Here is a 24403-nt window from a genome sequence, read left to right on the forward strand (position 1 = left end):
CCGCAATCCCGTGAGAGCCCCGCTCCGTCCGGAGCCGCTCTCTGTCCCCGGGCCAGGCCGCCTGCACCCCTGTCACCGCCTGCCATTGGAGTGCGCTGAACGCGCTATCACCCCTCCTGCCGGAAGCCGTCCGACGACTGTGATCTACGCCGGGTCATCCAGCTGCACTGACCGTGCCCTGTGACCCCGCTTTGCTATCCCCGGACATCTCAGGCCGCGCCGCCCCCGCTGTGGAGACCCTCCTGCACCGCCGTGCTAAAGGGTCGCTGGCCGCGCCTGCCTACGTGCCCACACCTGCTGATTGAGGACCCAAGAACACTTCCCAAGCTGAGAGTCGCACCGACCTGTGCCGACTCTCCACATCACGAAAGAAGTTCCAGTATCGGGCTCGGGGCCCGCAACGCCTTATTTCCCCGTTCGCAGGAACCGATCTCTGTGAGTACTGGAACTACAAGTAAAGAGACTACGAACTATCCATTTGAAGCTACGAACAACGAACATTTGCCCGCTGTACAACCTGGTGGCATAGCGAAAACGTTATTGGTCTTGTGATAAGTCTGCTGAGATATATATACCTTATTTTTACATAAAGAATCGTATTTTTATATATATCCAAGTCTGGTGTCCGTTTCTGGGGGGATTGATGTATTTACTGTGTGTACGATTGTAAGTGCTTAACCAACAACGCCTGAGGAATCGCCTTGGCTGCTCACGCCACGCACCTAGAGGGTGAGCAAGGGTCATTCGCGAGGGGTTATCCTGCGCCCTGACGTGGAGGAGAGGGTTCCTGCTTGACACAAGGGCAACCTTGCGCCAACCAGAGATCCCCGACTCTAACATTGTTGGCAGCGGTTGGGATTTCGGATTTGCACTTGTAATTTGCATACAGTGAATTATTAATCACCAGATAGTGAGAGCAGACCAAATAACGCAGCCACAGGTTTTTAATTGTTGAACTTTGTTGAGACATCTGCCATTACTGCAACCATGCCTGGCTCGCTCTCTGCTGGAAGAGCGCTCTCTGTGATTTCTGGAATAGATGAGGTGGATTGGGAGAGACTGGAAGGCTACACGATGGAGCAATTGAAAGGCTACAGTGTAAAATTCAGAGTCCCCCATGCTGGATGCAAGAGGAAGCCCCAGTACACCAAGGCGTTGAGAGCCTGGAAGGAGTCACGAGACCTACGGAATGCGGGGGACATCGTTCCACCCGACAACCTTGAGGAGCCCAGCAGAGTCCGGTCGCCAGAGGAGCTGGCAGACAGGGCAGCCGACAGGGCGCATGCAATGGAGATGGCAAAGTTGGCAGGACAAATGGGAATGGAAAAGCAGAAGTTGGCCCTGGAGGCACAACAACGCCAAATGGATCATGATATCAGATTGAAGGAGTTGGAGCTGAAGGCGAAAAGTTTGGACACCGCTCCTTCTGGTGGCAGCACTCCACCAGTGCAGGTAGAGTCCAAGGTGTACATCCCCAAAGATGTAGTAAAGGAGTATTTCAGAAAGGATGACATAGGGCAGTGGTTTAGGGCCTACGAGGTGGCCATGTCCTCACACCGGGTCCCTGAGAAAGACTGGGGAGCGGGGTTGTGGGGAAGGTTCCTTGCTGAAGGGCGTGACACACTGTTAGATTTACCCTTAGATCTCCAAACCTCATACCCCCATATGAAGGAAGCTTTAATGACCAGGTATGGGTTAACTCCGGAGCTATATAGACAGCGGTTCAGGGAGACGAAGAAGATCCCTGAGAGTACGTATGTGGAGTATGTGACCTTTTTCTGCAGAGCGCTGGATGGTTGGGTGAAGGGTAGCAAAGTGAATGATTATCAAGGGCTGCTTGATTTAATTGCATGGGAGCACTTGTCCAGTCAATGTTTTCCTGAGCTATGCCAGCACCTGATTGATAGCAAGCTGTCCAACCCGAGGAAGCTTGCTGAGGAGGCGGACCGCTGGCTCAGCACCAGGGTCCACAAGGGTCAAGTGGGAGACTCCGCCAAAGGTGGGCAGGGTCCCCAGCAGAAGAGTGGGGGGGACAAGGGTAAACAGAAGGGGTTCCAAAAAGGCCCCCAAAGTAATTCCCAAGGGAACCAGCAGAAGGGTTCTCAGCCTCCCCCACCCCCGCAGCAGAACGGGGCCCCGACAGGTAGACCTGTTCCAAAGGGGCCCTTCAATTGTTATAGGTGTGGTGACCCGGGTCACATTGCCTCTGATCCTAAGTGTCGCCTGTTTGGTAAGACCGCACCCACTGGTGCTCCACCCCGGCAAGTAGCTAGTGTTAACTTTGGGGAGGAGGTAGCAGTCCAGGAGGGTGGGGGTCCCGGGCAGATGACCCTAGTCTCGCTAGGAGACAGTGAGATGGTCCCTGTAACCTACCTGCCCTCTAACACTAAGAAATATGGGCAAGTGGTGACCATCAATAGAAAGAAGGTTGAGGCTCTTAGAGATACAGGAGCCAGCGTGACCTCGGTGAGGCAACACCTGGTGTCTCAAGAGCAAATTGTACCCAATGCCTACTGTAGGGTTGTCAATGCTGACAACGTAGAGAGTCGTTGTCCAATGGCTCAAGTTCCCTTTGAGTGGGGGGAGGTCTCTGGTACTCTACAAGTCGCTGTGAGAACTGACATGCCTGTAGACTGTCTGCTAGGGAACGACCTGGAGAGTTCCCCTTGGGAAAAGGTGGAGAAGACCACGCATCTGAGGATGGTGGGTCTACCCGACTGGGCGTGCGTGACCACCCGGTCCATGGCAGCCAGTAGGGGTGTTGAGAGGGTCCTGGAGCCTGAGGGAGAGGTCCAGGAACCGGCCTTAGGGAGAAGGCGCAGGAGGCGCGGGAAACCGGCCCCCGAAGTTCCCACGGCCCAGGAGGAAGTAGACCCTGAGGGGGATGCTCTGGAGCCTACCGGGGAACAGATTGCCGAACTGGGAGACTTGCCTGAGCTGACCCATTGGCAGCAAGAAGGAGGTCCCTCCAGGGAGGAATTCTGCAGGGAGCAGAAAGAATGCCCTTCTCTCGTGGGTATGCGGCAGCAGGCTGCAGACCAGGCCAACGGTGTTCAGGCCAAAACACACTACGTGTACTGGGAGAGTGACCTCCTGTATTCCGAGCCTAAGGCTGCTGAACCTGGGTCAGCCCGTGTGCTGGTGGTACCCCAGAAGTTCAGAACCTTCCTACTGGGGCTGGCTCATGACGTGCCTTTAGCAGGACATTTGGGGATGGACAAGACCTATGACAGGCTTGTCACCCACTTTTACTGGCCCCAAATGCATAAGAATTCAGATTCCTACTGCAGAACCTGTCAGACTTGCCAGGCAAGTGGTAAGAGCGGAGGGAAGCACAAGGCTCCTCTGCAACCTTTCCCTGTGGTCGGTACGCCATTCCAACGAGTGGGTATTGGTATTGTGGGGCCTCTGGACCCCAAGACAGCCCTGGGCAACAGGTTCATCCTGGTCTTGGTGGACCATGCCACCCGGTACCCTGAAGCCATCCCTCTGAGGACAGTGACGGCCCCCGTGGTGGGACGGGCACTGATGGGAATTTTCTCCCGAGTGGGATTCCCTCTAGAGGTGGTGAGCGACAGGGGGACCAATTTCATATCCACATATATGAAATCCCTGTGGAAGGAGTGTGGGGTAACTTACAAGTTCACCACTCCTTACCACCCCCAAGGAAATGGGTTGGTTGAGAGATTCAACCGAACCCTCAAAGGCATGATCATGGGCCTGGACGGTCCAATGAGGCGTAAGTGGGACGTCCTCTTGCCATGCCTGCTCTTCGCTTACCGAGAGGTGCCGCAGAAGTCTCTAGGGTTCAGCCCCTTTGAGCTTCTGTATGGTCACCCGGCAAGGGGACCTCTGAGTTTGGTAAAGGAAGGCTGGGAGCAATCTCCCAGGAAACCTCCCCAGAATGTATATAGTTACATGCTGGCCTTCCGAAACCAGACTCGGCGTTTCAGGCAACTTGCTGAGGCAAATCTGGAAGCCAGCCAGGAGGAGATGAAGCGGTGGTACGACCGGAATGCCACTCTGGTAGAGCTTCAACCTGGACAAAAGGTGTGGGTCTTGGCCCCAGTGGAGCCGTGTGCACTTCAGGATAAGTGGACAGGTCCATTTGAGGTTGTGGAGCGCAAAAGTCCTATCACCTACTTGGTGGACATGCAGACTCCCAGGAACCCTTTGAGGGTCCTACATGTTAACCGCCTTAAGCCCCACTTAGAGAGGACCGAAGTGGGCATGCTGCTGGCCACTGATGATGGAATGGAAGAGGAGACCGAGCCTCTTCCTGACCTCTTAGTGGCCTCTGAGAAAGATGGGTCAGTGGATGGAGTTAACCTCTCACCCACCCTGACGCCCGAACAACAGGAAGACTGCCGCCACTTGCTGGGACAATTTTCCGACCGATTCTCCCTGGTTCCTGGTGTCACAGATTGGTGCGTCCATGATGTGGACACAGGAGACAGCTTACCTGTGAAGCACAAGGCTTACAGGGTAACTGACAGGGTCAGAGCTTGCATCAAGGAGGAGGTCTCCAAAATGCTTGCGCTAGGGGTGGTTGAGTCCTCCAGCAGTCCTTGGTCCAGCCCCGTGGTCTTGGTCCCAAAGGCTGCTGCGCCGGGAGCCACACCTGAACTCCGGTTCTGTGTGGACTACAGAGGACTCAATTCAGTCACGAAGACTGACGCGCACCCCATCCCCAGAGCTGATGAGCTCATTGATCGGCTGGGGGCTGCCCGGTTCCTCAGTACGTTTGATTTAACGTCTGGGTACTGGCAGATCGCCTTGACCGATGGGGCCAAAGAGAGGTCAGCATTCTCTACCCCAGATGGGCACTTCCAGTTCCGAGTCATGCCATTTGGGATGAAGAATGCCCCTGCCACCTTTCAGAGGTTGGTCAACCAGGTACTGGTTGGGCTGGATGCGTTCAGTGCCGCCTACCTGGATGACATCGCAGTGTTCAGTGCCACCTGGCCTGAACACCTGCGCCACCTCTGGGAAGTGTTGATGGCGCTGCGCCGAGCAGGCCTCACGATCAAGGCAAGCAAGTGCCAGATCGGGCAGGGTTCCGTGGTGTACTTGGGACACCAAGTGGGGAGTGGCAAGGTGGCACCCTTGCAACCCAAAATCGAGACCATCCTGGCTTGGGAACCCCCCAAGACGCAGACCGCAGTGAGGGCCTTCCTGGGGCTCACTGGGTACTACAGGAGGTTTGTCAAGGGCTATGGAACGATCGTTGCCCCCTTGACAGAGCTGACTTCCAAGAAGCAGCCCAGGAACGTGATTTGGACTGACACCTGTCAGAAAGCTTTCGACACCCTGAAGACTGCCATGTGCACGGCGCCCGTGCTCTTGGCCCCTGACTTCTCCAAGGAATTCCTAGTACAGACAGACGCTTCAGAGCATGGTGTAGGGGCTGTTCTCTCACAGATGACTGAGGAGGGCTGGGACCAACCCGTAGCCTTCATCAGTAGGAGGTTACTTCCACGGGAAAGTAGGTGGAGTGCAATTGAGCGAGAAGCATTTGCTGTGGTCTGGGCGCTGAAGAAGCTAAGACCCTACTTGTTTGGGTCTCACTTCCGGGTTCAGACAGACCACAGGCCCCTCAGATGGTTGATGCAAATGAGGGGTGAAAACCCGAAGCTGTTGAGGTGGTCCATCTCCCTACAGGGTATGGACTTTACGGTGGAACACCGTCCTGGTACAGATCACGCCAACGCTGACGGTCTGTCCAGGTATTTCCGCCTTAGTGACGAGGAACCCCCTGGGCAAGGGTAGTTCTCCCCACATTTCAGCTGGAGGGGACACGTGTTAGACCTGGCACCTTGGCGTGAGTTTCCCTTCCACTTTTTGATGGTGTGCCTCGATTGTTTTGCTGGTGTTGTCCGCTCAGGGCACTGCGCCACGGCTAATCCGTGCCGCAGTGCAAGTGCTCCCTAGGTAAAGTGTACCTGTAATTGATGTTCATGATTGGCTTATTGGATTCACCGTCAGTCCCCAGTAGAGTGCACCAGGGGTGCCAGGGCTTGTGAATGCCAATGCTGCTGGTGGGCTTGCAGCGCTGGTTGCGCCACCCACAGGAAGCGGCCTTGTAAAATGTGTCTAGGGTCTGCCACCGCAGACCCTGTGCGCGGTCCGGGACCGTCGCGCTGACTGCGCAAGTGCCCCCACTTGCCAGTCCCTAAACCTTCCCTTACCTACATATTAGCCACCCCTCTGGTAGGCCCGAGGGCATGGTGCATTGTAGGCATAAGGTAGGACATGCCCTGATGTGTGTGGCATGTCTTAGTAGTGAATTACAGCCCTTGTCGTTTTTCACTATTGAAGGCTACCTGCTCTCCATAGGCCAGAATGGGCTGCTGGAGTCGCTACACGCTGTGACCCCAGTGGACTCATAGAGCATGGTAGAATGTCAAGTTTAGTATGCCTGAACTCAGAATAATAAAATACTTCTTGTAGCCAAGTTTATTTTAATATCCTGGGTTTGTAAATACTACTTTTAGAAAGTTAGTATTTACTGACCTGACCATCTCAGTCCGCCTCTGCTGTGTGTGTGTGTGTTCTGCCTAGCAACAGTAAGGAGCAGGGTGGGGGGATCCCCAGAGACAGGTTGGCTGCCAGGTGGTGGGTAGAGAGGTGACACCTGGATGGGTGGGAGGAGTACACCTTGACTCTTGAATAGCCCTGTGCTCTGCCACCACAACACCGGCGCCGCCCCCTGTGGGGCGGCTGATGTCTCTGCCCTGCTGCTTAAAGGAAAGAGCAGAGTCACCATAACAAAGTGCTCCAGAACTGGACTGAGCCAGGCCCAGGCCCCCTGGCGCTAAAGAACAAAAGAATCATGGTATAAAAGTAGGAGCCTGGCTCCTAAGAAATCAGAATCCTGTTTTACCACAAAGAACCTCTGCCCGACTAGAAGGAGAAGAAGACGCTGGAGGAGCTGGCCTGCTGCTTGCCTTGCTGAGAAAGGAGAGGAAGAGACTTACTGAAAAGACTTTGCTACTTTGTGCTTGAACATTCTCCAAGGGCTTGATCTGAGCTTGCCCCCTGAACTGAACCCCAGGACCAGTGGGTTCTCTGTGCTTCTTGCTCGTCCTCCAATTCGAGCCGTGTGTGCATCCCGCCGGAAAAGAGACTGCGCCCCTCACCGCCCCTCCTAGGGCCGTGACACTCAGGAGCTCGCCTGCCGCAATCCCGTGAGAGCCCCGCTCCGTCCGGAGCCGCTCTCTGTCCCCGGGCCAGGCCGCCTGCACCCCTGTCACCGCCTGCCATTGGAGTGCGCTGAACGCGCTATCACCCCTCCTGCCGGAAGCCGTCCGACGACTGTGATCTACGCCGGGTCATCCAGCTGCACTGACCGTGCCCTGTGACCCCGCTTCGCTATCCCCGGACATCTCAGGCCGCGCCGCCCCCGCTGTGGAGACCCTCCTGCACCGCCGTGCTAAAGGGTCGCTGGCCGCGCCTGCCTACGTGCCCACACCTGCTGATTGAGGACCCAAGAACACTTCCCAAGCTGAGAGTCGCACCGACCTGTGCCGACTCTCCACATCACGAAAGAAGTTCCAGTGTCGGGCTCGGGGCCCGCAACGCCTTATTTCCCCGTTCGCAGGAACCGATCTCTGTGAGTACTGGAACTACAAGTAAAGAGATTACGAACTATCCATTTGAAGCTACGAACAACGAACATTTGCCCGCTGTACAACCTGGTGGCATAGCGAAAACGTTATTGGTCTTGTGATAAGTCTGCTGAGATATATATACCTTATTTTTACATAAAGAATCGTATTTTTATATATATCCAAGTCTGGTGTCCGTTTCTGGGGGGATTGATGTATTTACTGTGTGTACGATTGTAAGTGCTTAACCAACAACGCCTGAGGAATCGCCTTGGCTGCTCACGCCACGCACCTAGAGGGTGAGCAAGGGTCATTCGCGAGGGGTTATCCTGCGCCCTGACGTGGAGGAGAGGGTTCCTGCTTGACACAAGGGCAACCTTGCGCCAACCAGAGATCCCCGACTCTAACAGGTACATACCGTACCCAGGCCTTCAGAGCATGGGTACGTGTCGTACCACTCCCACCACTACGTCACCCCAACAATGGCGGTACGGCCAGTTCCCACATTCTAAAGGCCTGGGTATGGGCCGTACCAGCATTGTTGGGGTGATGTAGGGGTACGCGTGGTACGACCCGTACCCACGCTCTGAAGGGCTGGTTACGGTGCAGACCCCTACAGCACCCCATTGGGGGTCTGCACCGTACCCAGGCCTTCCGAGCATGGGTACGGGTCGTACCACGCGTACCCCTACATCACCCCAACAATGCTGGTACAGCCCGTACCCAGGCCTTTAGAACGTGGGTACGGGCCGTACCGCCATTGTTGGAGTGACGTAGGGGTACGCGTGGTACGACCTGTACCCACGCTCTTAAGGCCTGGGTACGATGTGGACCCCTACGGCACCCCAACAATGGTGGTACGCACCGTACCCACGTTCCAAAGGCCTGGGTACGGGCCGTACCAGCATTGTTGGGGTGATGTAGGGGTACGCGTGGTATGACCCGTACCCACGCTCTGAAGGGCTGGGTACGGTGCGGACCCCTACGGCACCCCATTGGGGGTCTGCACCGTACCCAGGCCTTCCGAGCGTGGGTACGGGTCTTACCACGCGTACCCCTACATCACCCCAACAATGCTGGTACGGCCCGTACCCAGGCCTTTAGAACATGGGTACGGGCCGTACCGCCATTGTTGGAGTGACGTAGGGGTACGCGTGGTACAACCCGTACCCACGCTCTTAAGGCCTGGGTACGATGCGGACCCCAACGGCACCCCAACAATGGTGGTACACACCGTACCCATGTTCCAAAGGCCTGGGTACGGGCCGGATCCAGCATTGTTGGGGTGATGTAGGGGTACACGTGATACGACCCGTACCCACGCTCTGAAGGGCTGGGTATGGTGCGTACCCCTACGGCACCCCATTGGGGGTCTGCACCGTACCCAGGCCTTCCGAGCGTGGGTACAGGTCGTACCACGCGTACCCCTACATCACCCCAACAATGCTGGTACGGCCCGTACCCAGGCCTTTAGAACGTGGGTACGGGCCGTACCGCCATTGTTGGGGTGATGTAGTGGTGGGCGTGGTACGACCCGTACCCACGCTCTTAAGGCCTGGGTACGGTACGTACCGGTATTGTTGTGTTTCCGGTTCACGTCAACATCCACTTCTGTTGTGGCGGACGCTTGCGTTGCTGGACACGCCCCCACCCCCTCGAGGTGACCAGGTCCTGCAGGTCAGGTTTGTCCGGGGCATGTGTAATTTGTGACTTGGGTGGGGGTTATGTGTCCTGCCCCCCCTTTGCCCCTGGGTGTTATTCTGACCTTCTGCGGCGTCTGCGTCGGTGCCTGTAGAGCAGGTGGACTGCTATGAGGGCTGGGATGACACGTAGGTTCGGGTCCATGGCTGTCTGTCGCGTACAGGTGCTCTTTGTGCGCGTCGTCCTGGTTTCCCGGCAGTTTTTGGCAGGCGGAGAATTTTATCCGTGCGGGGTGATGTCGGTGCGGATCGTACTTCCTGGTTCGTGAACCGCAGGCTGAATGCGTCCCGACGTCACGTCGGTGCTGTCTCGGATCACATTGGTATGTATTTTTTCGTCGGTCGGTGTTTTTTACGAATCGTACGGAAATGGTGTTTCCGTGGAAATCGTACTTGCATGTTTGTAATGTTTATTTCCCGAGTACGAGTCGGACGGAGAAAACGCTCCGACCGACGGTTCGTACCCGGTTTCTCCAGGATCCGAATCGGCACCTTAGTGTTTTCACTTCAATCTAAACTAATTTTGGGGAAGGTGTTGGAAACAAAATGGTGACATATACTCTTCCCTCTCCAGCCTAAACCAATGTGGGGAAGGTGGTGGATACTAAAGGGGTGACATTTACTATTTCCACACCAACCTAAACCAATTTGGGGAAGGTGGTGGCCACTAAAGGGGTGGCATTTACTATTTTTTGTCCAGTCTAAACTAATTTGGGGAAGGTGTTGAATCATGGATCAGGGAGTTACATTTACTATTTTCACCCTTATCAAAACAACTTCAGGGAAGGTGTTGGATCCTAAAGAGGTTACGCCAATCTAAAACGAATTTGTGAAGACATTGGAAACTGAAGGGGTATAATTTACTATTCCCACTCGAATCTAACCATATTGGGAGAAGGTGCTGGATAAAAATGGGTGACATTTACTATTTACACTTCAATCTAACCATATTGAGGTAAGTTGTTGAATGCTAAAGGGGTGAAATTTACTATTTCCAATCCAATCTAAACCAATTTCTGAAAGGTGTTGGACAGTAAACGGGTGACAATAACCATTCTCATTCAAATCTAACCTTATTGAGGGAAGCTGTTGGATACTAAAGGGGTGAAATTTACTAATCCCACTCCAATCCAAACAAATTTCTGAAATGTTTTGGACATTAAAGGGGTGACATTTACTATTCTCACTCCAATCTAACCGTAATGGGGGAAGGTTTTGGATACCAAAGGTGTGAAATTTACTATTCCTACTCAAATCTAAACCAATTTGAGGAAGGTGTTGGACACTAAAGCGGTGTCATTTACTATTCCTACTCCATCGTAAACCAATGTGAGGAAAGTGTTGGAAACCCTAGGGGTTGACATTTACTATTCCCACTCTAATCAATTCACAATGGGAAAAAGAGTTAGACACTAAATTGGTGACATTTACTATTCCTACTCCAATCGAAACCAATTTGTAGACGGTGTTGGATGCTAAAGGGTGATATTTACTATTCCCACTCAAATCTAACCTTATTGGGGGAGGTTTTGGAGACTAAAGGGGTGACTTTTCCATCCCCACTCCCATCTAAACCAATTTGGGGATGGCGTTGTACACTAAAAGAGTGAAATGTACTGTTCCCACTCCAGTCTAAGGCTATTAGAAGAAGGTGGTGGATGCTAAAGAGATTACTTTAACAATATCCAATGCAAAATAAAACATTTTAAACCAGGTAATACAAATTAAACATTAAAAACACAATCAATACTCCATAAACACACATAATTTATTTTTTATATAAAATGACCGAAAACTTCTCTAAAAATATACTTATCTAAACTACAAACCCATATATACATATTTACATTTTAATATATAAATATAATATTTGTATGACTAATAAAATGTATATATTGTTGAGAATTACAATTGCCATTAATAAACTCTAACGAATGAGCCAAAAATAAAATCATAATACAAAATTAACAATCATACATTGGAAAAATATTTAAATTGTTTTGATATTTATAATTGAAAAAACCTTAAAATACATTTAAATAACATTTGTTATCTAAAACAATTGAAGAAAATGTATGCAATTTTTATTTTATTTTTAAAATAAAATGTGAAAAAATGTTTTTGCATAAACATATATTCTGAATATTCTGCTTTATTTAAAAAAACGAAAGATCTTTTTACATTTTACAATTTTTTTATTACAAATATTTAATATCATTCATATTTATGTTCATTAACATCAAATACAAATATATTCAAAATAATAATATAACAAAATAAAACTAAACATTCAAAATTATTATTTGCATATATTTAAAATTGTGTGTTTAAAATCTAAATTTAAATCATATATTTAAAAAAAAACTCCCCACCCTTAGCCCCAAAAAGCCCAATATCCCGATAATAAAAAAAGTATTTGACAATTATTTATATAAAGAAAAAAACACATTTCAACAAATTCTTAACTTAAAATATATCTAACTAAAAACTTAAATAAAAAATATACATATACAAGCATCACATTACAATAAGTTACATACTAATTAGCACTTACAAATGCTATTACAAAATAATTTTTTACATCGATATGTTTTACAACAATATTAAATACAACACAATAATTATAATTTTAACCTTCGATATTCTGGTTGGCGATATGTTTGATATTCCAATATTCTTAACACACTATTTTGGTATTTGCAATATTTTTTTCTGCTATTTTGACCAAACACCATTCGGTCTATCGTTGCTGAGAGTATGCCATTGTCAATTACTTGACATTCAATTAAGAAAAACTACCAGTTAGACAAGTGAGATACTTGACTAAAAAGCCTCAAATAGGAGGAATATTTTAAAGAGACTATGCCAAGGGAGGGTATTGTTTTGAAACAATGGGGTGCATAGTTTCATGCAGACAAATGATGTATATTCTGAGACAGTGAAGATTTTATTCAGATCATTTCAAAAACTATCTTTCTATTTTTACATAGTTTTAATTTATGTTGTCTTCTTTTAAATTAATTTGAAATAATACTGTGGGTAATGTTTACCAAAGTGATGGGATCACGCAGATGGTGCCAGAAGCAGGTACCTCGTGGCACATGGTGGGAAGCGTACCATAGCACAATAAGCAGTGTTAGTTATGCAATAAATTCCTTCTATATCTGTGATTGCCACTTGAAAAATAATAGATGTCTCACTAACATTCATAGCATTCTCTTGTTCTGCACTACACTCTCTTAGGTCCCGCTTCTACACACAGAGGCATATTTACAAGCACCTATCGCCACAGGAACATCACTTTTTGCGATGTTCCTGTTGCAAGAGGGGCTTCGCCTTATTTACAAGGCGGCATTAAGCCACTTAATATGGCTTAACGCCGCCTTGTAAATAAGGCCCCCTTTCACGCTAAGCTTAGCATGAAGGGGGTGGGCAATGGGTGTTGTGGTGGGCATTCTGCTACCACACCCATTGATTTTGATGCTGCCCCCTATATACAAGGGTGGCGTAATTAAGAGGCAGCGCCAAAATCAAGACCAGGGACAACCTGGTCTTTACATGGCGAAACAAGGAGAAATGCTTTATTTCTTCTCATTTTTGTGGTTTCTATGGGTGCTGTATTGTGCATCACACACTGAAACAGCAAATTGTCATGAATTATTGTTTATGTGCAGGAAGGTATCCCTTCCTGACCATAAACAATCATTAAAAAAATGACGATTTACAACTTCTATGTGTGCTGCTCAATGCAGCACACATAGGTGTTGTAAATCTCCATTCTGGATTGTTTATGTGCAGAAAGCGGCAGAGGTGTGGCGCAGTGGCCAGGGCAGCTGACTCGGGTGCGCAAGACTCACGGTTTGATCCCCAGCAACGGAGGCAGATCAGCTCAGCATCATGTGACTCTGGGCAATAGCTCACTTAATCTCCCCATTGGCCCCAAGCGCCTCGAGACCCTTACTTGTGATTAGTTTGCGCTTTATAAATACCGGGTTATTATTATTATTATTCCTGCACATAAACAATCATTCCGTCAACGCAGGCCCCCTTGCAGTATAATGCAAGAGTGCCTACATTGGCACTAGGCAGCTGAATTTAGCACCAGCTCAGGGAGAAATGGAGGGGGGGCCATATTATTGTAAATCCCTGCATTTCTAAAGTGATGGAGGGTGGCGTTAGCAATTTTGGAGCTAATGTGCGCTACCCCACTTTCTTGTAAATATGCCCCATAATTATTTTATTTGGCTTTTGTGAAAAATATATATATCCATGCATGAAGCTGAGTTGCGGCTTACAGGCTGACCAAGCTAAAACTAGACTTGGCAAAATTACAAAAATAATTTAAAAAATGTTGCAATTCGCCTGTTCTTTCGTCCTGCAGATTGGAATTAGGGTTGCTTGGCTTTGGAAAAAATAAAAGTGCAAAGAAGAACACAATTGCTTTTAGGAGGACTGTCGGGGGTCAGACAATTTAATTGCATTAATGATGATTGTATGAATGTGCATACATTATACATACCCCTAGCAGTGCTGTTGAAAGGAGCTTCCCCATCAGGGAAGGTTATGTGAAGCACGTGCTTGCAGTGTCCTCTTGGTACTCTAACAGGAGAGCTACAAACACAAGTTTCCTTACTGGAGACTATGCGTTCTTGCACTCTCAAGTATAGGGTATCTTAGCACCGCAAAATCAAATGTGGATGTCTGTAGGCCACGCATATCATATATGAAGATGAATCCCTAACTGTGATATAACTAGAGAAGCACTATTCTCCCAAAAATATATATTTTCAGCCTTCATTCGTGGATGTTAACTGGGGGAGCACTGTTCTCCAAATATATACATTTGCAACCTCCAATCAATAATAGACATCTTGTATCTGTGTGTGTCTGAGTGCGTCTGCCCTAGTGTTTGTGTGTGGCTCTAGATGTGTGTGCATATGTACATCTGGGACATTTACCTCAGTGAATTTAGCACTGATCCAGTGCTGGGTTTAGGAGCCATGTGAAATGGTACGGCGGCCTGTAATGAATCACAGTTATCAGTGACAACGAAGGCAAACCCAGCCTTGTTCACACATGAAGTCTTAGGGCATGAGATTCTGCAGGTGAGCGACTGCAAACACAGTGCCAGGGCGCAAAAAGACAAATCTATCACACCTTGGTTAGAAACAAAAACGTACCTGCCAAACTTCGAGCTTGATTTAGAGTTCGGATGTAACTAAAGATGCTTTCATTTCTGCAGGGATAGTATTGAAGAGGAAATTCAGACAGGGGAATATACTTTTTGGTAAGAGATTCTGCTTGTAGAGCTGTTAGTGGAGAGTGGCGAGAGCCTCACTCCAGTTATAAACACATTCCTTGTCAGGGTCCAACACTCAAGTCATTAATTTAACAATGTGCTTAACCCTCTGGTAGCTTGGCACAAAAGCAGTCAGGCTTAAATTAGAGGCAATAAGTAAAGTATTTATAAGGCACTGAGACAGTAATAAAGTGGACATACAACACAAGAAAAATCGTAAACCAAGGGGCATATTTACAAGCATCTAGCACCACCAGTGTCACTTTTTTGATGCTTTGGTGGTGGTGTGTTCTAGCCCATATTTACAAGGCCACGCAAAGCCACTTGTGTGGCCTTGTAAATATGGGCCAAAGAGGGATGTCATGGGTGTAGCTGTGGGTGTTCCCATGACTTTTTGACACTGTAACAGATTTACAAGGATTCGTAAATCTGAGGCAGCGCCAAAATCTAATGCCTTTCCAGGGGAGAAATTAAATTGGCGCAACGAGGAGAAATACTTTTATGTCCCCCTTTTTAGGTCTTGCTGAGTTAGCGCGCATGCGCTGCTCGGAGAGACATTTAGTAGATGAGTTTTCAAAGTGCTGCTGGCTGGCCTAGAGCTTGCGTTCATGCGAGTGTGCACGCTCGCAGCAGGCCGCCAGCAGTCTTTCACGGGTCATTAGAACCGTGATGACTTTCACTTTCACAAAAGTAAAGAAATAGAAAAAACCTCTATTTCTTTACTTTTGCTATAATCGCGGCACCCGCGCTTTACTTTTAATGTTCAAAGTAAAGCGCCGGTGCCGCGATGCTTGTTCTCGCGCGTGGGCCAATGCTTGTTTTTTTTGTTCCTTAACTTTCACGGTCGCGGGGCTGGGCTTGTGTTTTTTATTTATTATCTTGCCTCCCAACGCGACGCGACTTAAGATCCCACACCCCCTCATGAGAGACTGCACGGAGTTCTTAAATGTACACCAAGCAGGGTTAGGCTCTGGGGGCGTGCACTCCTCATCGTCTGGGTGACGTGCTTCATGTTTGAGCAAAGCACGGCGCATACAAACAATGGTGGGCGGGGCTTTTTTTCCTCACAGCAGGCTCCCTTAAATTTCAATTACTCATGTTTTTTTAACCAGCTTCGCACTTGCGCTTCAGCATTGGCGCCACTGCTTATGTTTATTTTCAGCACATTTCACTTTCAACAAGGCGGCACACGCCTTTCTTTCAGTATGGCTGGGCTTTTTTTAGGTCGCGCCTGTGCCATTCCCCACACCACCTCACCCCTACCATTCTTCATGCCCCTTCTTCCAAGCCAACATTCTCTCTCCCTGCTCCCGCCACTCGCCTTCTTCAATCTCCTGCCTCTGTTCCCTCTCCACACTCTTCTCTTCTGTAGACGGGTTTGGCGTATTTTCGCCAAAGTAAATAAACCCCTTACATGAAAAGTTCTCAAAACAATGTAGTAATTCCGCACTCCCCTTCCCTGTTTTCCACGTGTACGTCCCCTCTTATCATTTTACAGACCACCCCCTGCACATCCACGACGCAGGGAGCCCCCCCGGCTCCACACGCAGAGACCCCACTACCTCTTCCAGTCCAACCCCTCCATCACCCGGCAGAAGAGCCGGGGTTTGTACCTGAACGCTTTGGGGCGCGCAAGGGGTAAGAAAGTGCTATACAAATAGCTATTTATTACCTGCAGCTGCTGTTGCTTTCCTAAACCCCCGGGGTGTCTATGGCTTAAGAACAAGGTTCGGGTGCAAGGACTGATCCGGTCCCCAGATCCCAAACTCCCCTCTCGTTCCTCGTCTCTGAAGTGCGAGCTGCCCCCTCCTCCGCTCACCCCTCTATCCGTCTCTCTGTTCTCTCTGTTCTCTCCTCCTCTTTCCTTCCCTCCCTCTTATTTTGCCCTCCCTCCCCCTCTTCCTCCCCTCCCCTCGACATACCTAATTCCCTGTTCCCGGGCACTCGGATTTCTCCATTCATGCGGTGTCACTCAGAGTACTTATTAATGCTAGTGACACCTCATCCTCGAAGCTGCCAATTTCTGCCCCCGAGCCCCTCCACGCACACTCCTCCATTTTCCAGTAGGGGTCTGCCCCGACACCCCTGAAAATTGCTGCATTTTTACCCTGTCCTGACAGCTCTTTCCTCTGCCAGGGCTGCCACTTAGGCCTAACATCGCTGTGGGATAGTCAGTTCACTCTTACATGAACTACTCCTCTCTTGAGTTCGGACCGCCCTGCCTCTCTGCCTTCTGCCTGTTCTACCCGCTCAGTGGTCAAAGTGGAGAGGATCTGAAGGGCACGCCCAGGCATAACACTCTGCAAGGACGAGGGAAGAGCAAACTACCTACCTGAGGCCACTGGCTCTTAAACGGCGGCAGCTCGCAGTAAAGTATTTTACATTCTTTGGGCATAGTTCATGTCTCTGATGGTTTCACGAATCAATCAAATGCATTAAATATTTAATTTTTCTAATCTTGATAAGGCGCTAAAACTAGTATTTAGTTATGCAGCACAATATCCTTGGTGCAACAACATTAAGTGTTGCATGGCTAAACACATATAAGGTACAAGTTTTAGCCATGCAACAGCTGATGTTGTTGCGCCAAGGATATTGTGCTGCAAAACTAAATACTTATAAGGTCCCAAAAGCGAGACCTATTGGCTATGCCAATGCTTGTTTGCTCTTTCTGTGTGTCCTGCATGCAGGGCGCATAGAAGAAGCAAAACACCATTAATTATTATATTTGTGTAGGAAGGAGTGCCTGCATTGGCGCACGGCTGCTGATTGTGCGCCAGCACAGGGGAGAGCACAGGTCACTGCGTTTTGAAATGACACAGCTCGGCACAGTAACATTGCTTGCTGTGCAGCGTAGCACCATTTCATTGTAAAATAACCCCAAGTTTGAAAATAGAGTAAACTTTAATAAACAAACAGACACCAAAACAACAAGTTGTTAATTTTTAAAATCATATTATATCTGAAAATAGCACCAAAAAGCACAAAGTGCTTCTCCCGGGTATCTAGTAGTGGACAGGGTAAAAGTCACAAGGTTGGGCTGACCTGCCATGGAGTACAGGTCTGGTGCAGATTTCAAGTTTGTCCCGTGGAAGTGTTTACTTTATCAGAGTGAGTAGCCTCAGCTGGCGCTTTGCATCGGCTTGGGCCACAAGAACATCATTGTCAATGCAAGGAGCAGTTATCTCTGGAGTTCTGTGTTGGCAGGAGACAGGAGCAGTCATTAGTTGCCGTGAAGAGAACATTACCATCAGAGCTTTGTGTTGACAGCAGGCCAGGTCACAGTTGCTGACAGAGGAGGTTGGTCGCCATCAAGTAGAGCCTCAAACTTCTGGATTTTCAACTGTAGTTTGCCTTAGAGGCAGGACATGGGAGGCACTTCTTTGGAATAAGAACTCACTGCATCAGAGTCCAGCTGCAGTGCCCAGGTAGGTCCAGTTGTAGTTTGTAAGCTGGTCAGTTACATGAAGCCTCTGGAAGCGTATTGCATCCTATGTCTCAAATAGGAGGTCAGCCTACTGACCCTTAGAGTCACTTCTGAGGATCCTGGGTTCAAGGTAAACAGGTTCAGTCTTCCTTCTTCAGACATTAGGGCAGTCCTTCTTCCGAATCTCCAACAGGTTCAGGAGTGTTCTGATGAGTAGTTCTGAAGGTGCCACATTTTTATTTGGTGCTAGCCTTTGTGTGGGAGCAATCTCTTGCCTTTACTTCTAAACTGGTCTGGTTCAGTTCTTCCCTCCCTCTGGATTTGGCTCCAAACTATATAGGGTGGCCAGGCCTGGTGTCAGGTTTCTTTGTGTGTAGTTTAGGCTGGATGCTTAGAAGTGTATTCAAGGCAGGGTAAAACTTCTCCATAGCCATTTTGTCATGAAGACCCATTCCCTATACACCCAGGCCCTTGTTGTCTGGAAGGAATATACAATCCACTATAGGAGACCCATTCACAGTCATGTGGCCCAGAACGCTGGCAGAAAGGCACATTTGATTTAGGCAGGAAAATGCTATCTTTCAATCATTTGTGTGAATTTTGCTTTCTCGCACTAAGTGTGCCGGGTATCCCCAGAAATGGGTCCTGGGCTCACTGTGCCACTGGATTCAAGCTAGCCTGGCTGCTGAGGGGCGATACCCCAGAACCATTCCAAGGTTGCTTATTTTTGGTCCAAGGGGGACCTGGCTTGGTTGTTCGGAACGGACTGTTCCCATGAAGAGCAGGGTCAAGACTGATTTACATATGGCTGGGTCTAAAGTGAGTAGCATGGTGAGTACAAGAACGATGGATTTAACTCCGATCTCTTGACTGGGGTGAATGTTTGATTGTTCTACATTCTGTCCATCATTTGTATATCTTTTGATTTCTCACCCCGGGAATGTCACAAAATGGTCCCGGGCTCACTGTGGCACTGGATTCAAGCTAGCCTGGCTGATGAGGGGTGATTCCCTAAAACCGGTAGAAGGATGCTTGTTTCTGGTCCAAGGATGATCTTGTTTGGCAGTTTGACTGGATTGGTCCCATGAAGCACGGGGTCAAGACGGATTTGCATATGGCTGGGTCTAAACTGGGGTGGAATGGTGAGAAAAAGAACAATGGATTTAACTCAGATATCTTGACTGGGGGTGAATGTTTGATTTGTTCTGCATTCCGTCCATCATTTGGGTATCTTTTTTTTCTCACCCTAAGTGCACCAGGTATGCCCAGACGTGGGACCCAGGCTCACTATGCCACTGGATTCAAGCTAACCTGGCTGATGAGGGGTGATACCCCGAAACCGATCCCAGGATGCTTTTTTCTGGTTCAGGGAGGACCTGGCATTGCAGTTTAGGCTGGACTGTTGCATATGGCTGGGTCTAAACTGGGGTGGCATAGTGAGCAAAAGAATGATGGATTTAAACCATAGCTCTTGACTGCGGATGAATGTTTGATTTGTTCCTCATTTTATCCATCATTTGCATGTCTTTAGCTTTCTAAAAGTGCAATTTTCAGAATAGTAATATCTGACTTTACCATTAAAAAAGAATTTTAAATTACAATTCAAATGAGTGGAATAAGTATTTCTCTATATGTTCCCAAACTTATGGTATTACTTATTAAGTGTAATAAGGTAAAACCGTGTTAGTCAATAGGAGAGATCGCCTTGCCACAGTGAAAAATGACTTGAGTTTTTCAGTGTTAGGATATTTAAAATTTAAGTACACAAGTCATACAGTTTGAAAACAATGCGCACTACCCTATGAGCCTTGAGGGATTACCTTAGGGTGACTTATGAGCATGAAAAAAGGATGGTTTATGCCTGGGAATAGGTTAATTTTACCAAGTCGAATTGGCAGTTTGGAACTGCACTACAGGCTTCAGTTGCAAGCCTGAGACATGTTTTACAGGGCTACTTTGAGGAGTGGCCAAGTAAGTGCTGCTGTGCATTAGTAGCATTTAATTTACTGGCCCTGGGTACATGATGTGCCCCTTACTAGTGATTTATAAGTAAATAAAATGTGCCAATTAGCTATATACTAATTTTAAAATGTATAAGGAGAGAGCAAACATGCTTTAGGACTGGTTGGCAGGGGTAATGTGCAGAGTCGTAATGGCACAAAAAACAGTTCAGCTAAAATAGGGGATTGAAGGCACATAATTGGGGGGGGGGGGATAGCACTCCAAAGCATAATTCTTAAGAGTTTACCTCAGAAATTGAAGGACATAGGGGGTCATTACGATGACGGTGAACCCCCCACAGACAGGCTGGTGGTTGCAGGTTCACTGCCATTGTGAGGCCATTTGCCGCCCTCCATATTATGATGGCGGGCGGTTCTGTGGTGGTCGGAAACACCGACCGCCACGTATCCGACGGGCTCCTTGAGCCCACTGGTGCTGCGTAGGACCTCAGCATATAATGCATGCCGGCAGATTACGATGCTAGCTCCCCACCAGCCTCTCCATGGGGTTTCAGCCGCCATGGAAAGGCTGGCGGGGATGGCCTTTGGGGTCCTATTGTAGGCCCCCCCATGTGCAGGGGCAGTTTGTTTTTTGGGGGATAGGTGCACCCTACATTTCCCTGCACTACGTGGCAGGCTCTGCATGGTGCCTGCCACGTAGTGCAGGGAAAAGCAAAACCTGCTTTGTTCCAATGCAGCAGGTGCTGCAGGCAGCAGCACCTTCCAGAGTGGAAAAAATGCCTTTTGCGGCCACATTGTCATTGCATATGTGGGACCGCCACCTTAAAGGTGGGCGGTCCCCATCCCAAAAGGATGGCGGAGGGACAGAAGTCCATCGTAATCAGGCCCATAGCTGAAGTATTTCAAACTCTAGTACATTTACAAATCTGTCATCAGTGTGGAGCAATTTCGTCATGTTTTAAATTAAGACAGTTTAGGACTAAAATACAAAATACGACTGTTGTAGCATAAAATTAAACATGTTGATAAACATAATTGTAGAGCTACAATGTGTAGGGACATCTCTTTTCTCCTGTGACTTACTCAGATAGAATCTTCTGCAGCATTATTTGAGGTAGTTGCTACCAGTTTGCTCCAGTTTCCCGTTTCAGATATCTATCACATTTATATGCTGCACTAGCTGCAGTTGTAACAGCGGAAATGGTTCTTGGTCTCTGTAAAGCAGTGATGACCTCTACACTTACAGGAGAATGTGGAGCAGAGTTCAGTAAATCACAGCGCATCCTTGACAATAGAGCTCGAGAACTCTGCAAAATTGCTCTTAAAAGGCACTTACTTGTTATGGGCTCATTCACGACGACAGTGGACGTCTTATAAATGGTACCACGTTTCTTTAAGTGATATCTTTTAGTTAAAAAAAAAGTTGGATGCCTTTCATGCATTAGTTGGAAGAAAAATGTACCTATGTACTTGGAATCTGATCAAATGGCTCAACTTTAGCTCATAATTTCACCTATAAATTACTTTTGTGTTTGCTGTGACGTTAATTCTTTCCTCAGGGATGGAAAGTGGATGAAAAGTTTATGTTTAATCGTGGAATAGTCAAAGAAATGGTTTTACATTAAAATCTACTTCTGATACTAGAGCTGCGCACAAAGGAACATTTAACTGGGGGGAAAGGTATGGATGGGAGGTGGGATGTGAGGCCTTTCTTAGGGTCCAAAGCAGTCATTGGTAACGAGCCCCAATGGTATCAATTTGAGGTCATTTAACTTTGGTGTCTCGATTCCATAATTCTAATGTACTCTAACTATGTGAACAAGTACTCCCCTTACCACCTAGCTCTCAAAGGGTAGTGAAGTTGAACAGCTGACTGAAATATAAGTGTGTGGTGTGAGATTAGCATGCAGTTTACACAGTCAGCAGGATCAATGTCCAGTCAGCTCTATACTATGAAAAAGAAAATGATTTTAATGCACACAATTAGGATCTCGATTATAAAGTAGGGGTGGGTGTAACTCAAGAAATTCAGTGTAGCTTAATCATGCAGAATTACTGGGAAATTCCATGAGATTACTCTAGAATTATACAAGAAGAGTAATTCTGTGTTTAGCACAATTTCTTAGCCCAAAAATGTCCCCTTGTATCCCAAATGGACTCTGGGATGCATTTTGCACTAAAACATAGTACTAAATGCAACAGAACATGAACAGCGAGTGTGAGCGGCCGGATTTTCCCCAACTAACAACTGACATTTTGTGCTATTTCCTTAGCACAAAATGCACCTTTGCATCCAAAATGGGGATGCATTTTGCACTAAGAAACAACGGGGCAGATTTATAATAACTGGCGCATCCCTGCATATCAGCTCCGCCACCATGGATGCGCCGCATTTACAATGCGGCGCACCATGGGGCAAAAACGGCACAGATGCGTGACGCATCTGTGCCGTAAAAGTGGCGCATTGCTGGAGTTGCGTCGCAAGCGCGACGCAGTTCCAGCAATGCTTTGGGGGGACCTATCTTCACAATGCTGCGTCAATCCTTACGCCTGCTTCAAGCAGGCGCAGTGTTTTGACGCAGCATGGGCTCAAAAGTGACTTAGTGAAATCTTGTAGATTTCACTCAGCCACTTTTAGGAGGCGTTCCTGCGACGGAACGCCCCCCCTGCACAGGTACACCTACTGCAGGCGCAGGGCTTTACAACGTGACGCATCTCCCAGATGCGTCACGTTGTAAATACCCCACAGCATGGCACAGGATTTGCGCCGCCGCTGCATCACATAAGTGACGCAACGGCGGCGTAAATGAGGCGCAAGGGCCTCATAAATCTGCCACAACGTTAACTGCAGCAGTACACAAATAGCACGCAGCCACTTGCTAAATGTGCTCTTGTGTTAGGATTTTTTCTCCTAAATTAATTACATGAGGAGGAGCGATTGCATAATTATTGGTAATTCCACGATAAAGAGTAACACAGAATTACTGAAATTACTCCAATGTAATTGAAATTAAGTCCTATTAAAAACCCAGACATTTGGAGCATCTTTCTAGCCAGTGATCTGACCAAAAACAGTAAAATATCTCCTAACTTCTAAGCACTACATTTCGAGTTAACATGTGATTATGGCCTATGGTAGTCTACAAAAGATGTTTGTGAAGTTCCTTTATGACTTAGTGTTGTAACCAAAGGCAGAAAAAATTATCCTTTCCAATGTCACAGGACCAAAATACAGTAGCAGTCCCAGATTCAGTTCAAAGGCTAATGTATCAATTCTTGCATTTCAGCTGCAGCTGCAGCAAGTTTGTTTTGATGGGATTCTAATGGGTTTTGTTGGTTGAGCTTTCCATATGCAGGGATTTGGCTCCTTTAAGGACTTGCACTGATCTACCCTATTTCTCAAGTACCAACTGCCCAAGGAAAGAATTATTCATAGTCTTCTTTGTGTGACTCGTGAGTATCAAAACTAATAAGATATTGGCGGCAGAGTACACAGATTGCCGCACCACAACCTTTGTTTTGACTAGAGTAAAAACCACAGCTACTATCGTGTTGATTCTCCAATATAGCGCCCACCTCTCAAGAACCAGCCACCTTCAATGGTCCTTAATGTGACAACATGAAAACAAAAGTAAGAGAGGCACAAAAGTGGAGATATTTGAACAGTGTCCTCGGGTTAATCCCCAAATCGGGAAAACCACGATGATAGAGGCAGTCGTTCTTTTTGTGTCCTTAATATTGTTTTATTCATTTCTTGACACTATACATATATCTTAATCCAAAAACAGCTAACGCGTTCCACCCACACTCCGGGCTTCTTCAGGGTATTGTATTGCTGGATAAACCCCCACTCGGGGTCTCCTGGTGTTAATACAAGTGTCCCGTTCAAGGTACGATCCAAATCAAATCTTGTCAAACACATCTAGTTTATGTTGTCGAAATATGTTGGTATTGAGTTACAAGTGCATCTGTATTGCACTATACTTAAAGGTCAGAGATTCTGTTAATGTCCTGTAGCGTCAAAATATTACAAGCTGTTTTTGGATTAAGATATATGTATAGTTTGAAGAAATGAATAAAAGAATATTAAGGACGCAACTAGAATGACTGCCTCTGTCATCGTGGTTTTGTCGTTTTGTGGATTATCCCAAGGACACTGTTTAATTATCTCCACTTTTGTACCTCTCTTACTTTTGTTTTCATGATTCGTGAGTATATCTGTAAGGTGCCAGATGTCAGGCCACTGATGAACTGTGCTGGACACCATTCACTTGTGTCCAAAAGTCTAGTAGCCAATGGTCTACTAGTATTGGACTGTGAGTGGTCAGGGTGCCAGTTCACCATGAGTTTCTCTTTTATGTTGTGGTCAGTTCAGGGGCCTATATCTCAGAACACATTGGTCTCAGTCA

This window comes from Triturus cristatus, chromosome 3_2 (assembly GCF_964204655.1).
Source record: "Triturus cristatus chromosome 3_2, aTriCri1.1, whole genome shotgun sequence".
NCBI classification, from domain to species: Eukaryota; Metazoa; Chordata; class Amphibia; order Caudata; family Salamandridae; genus Triturus; species Triturus cristatus.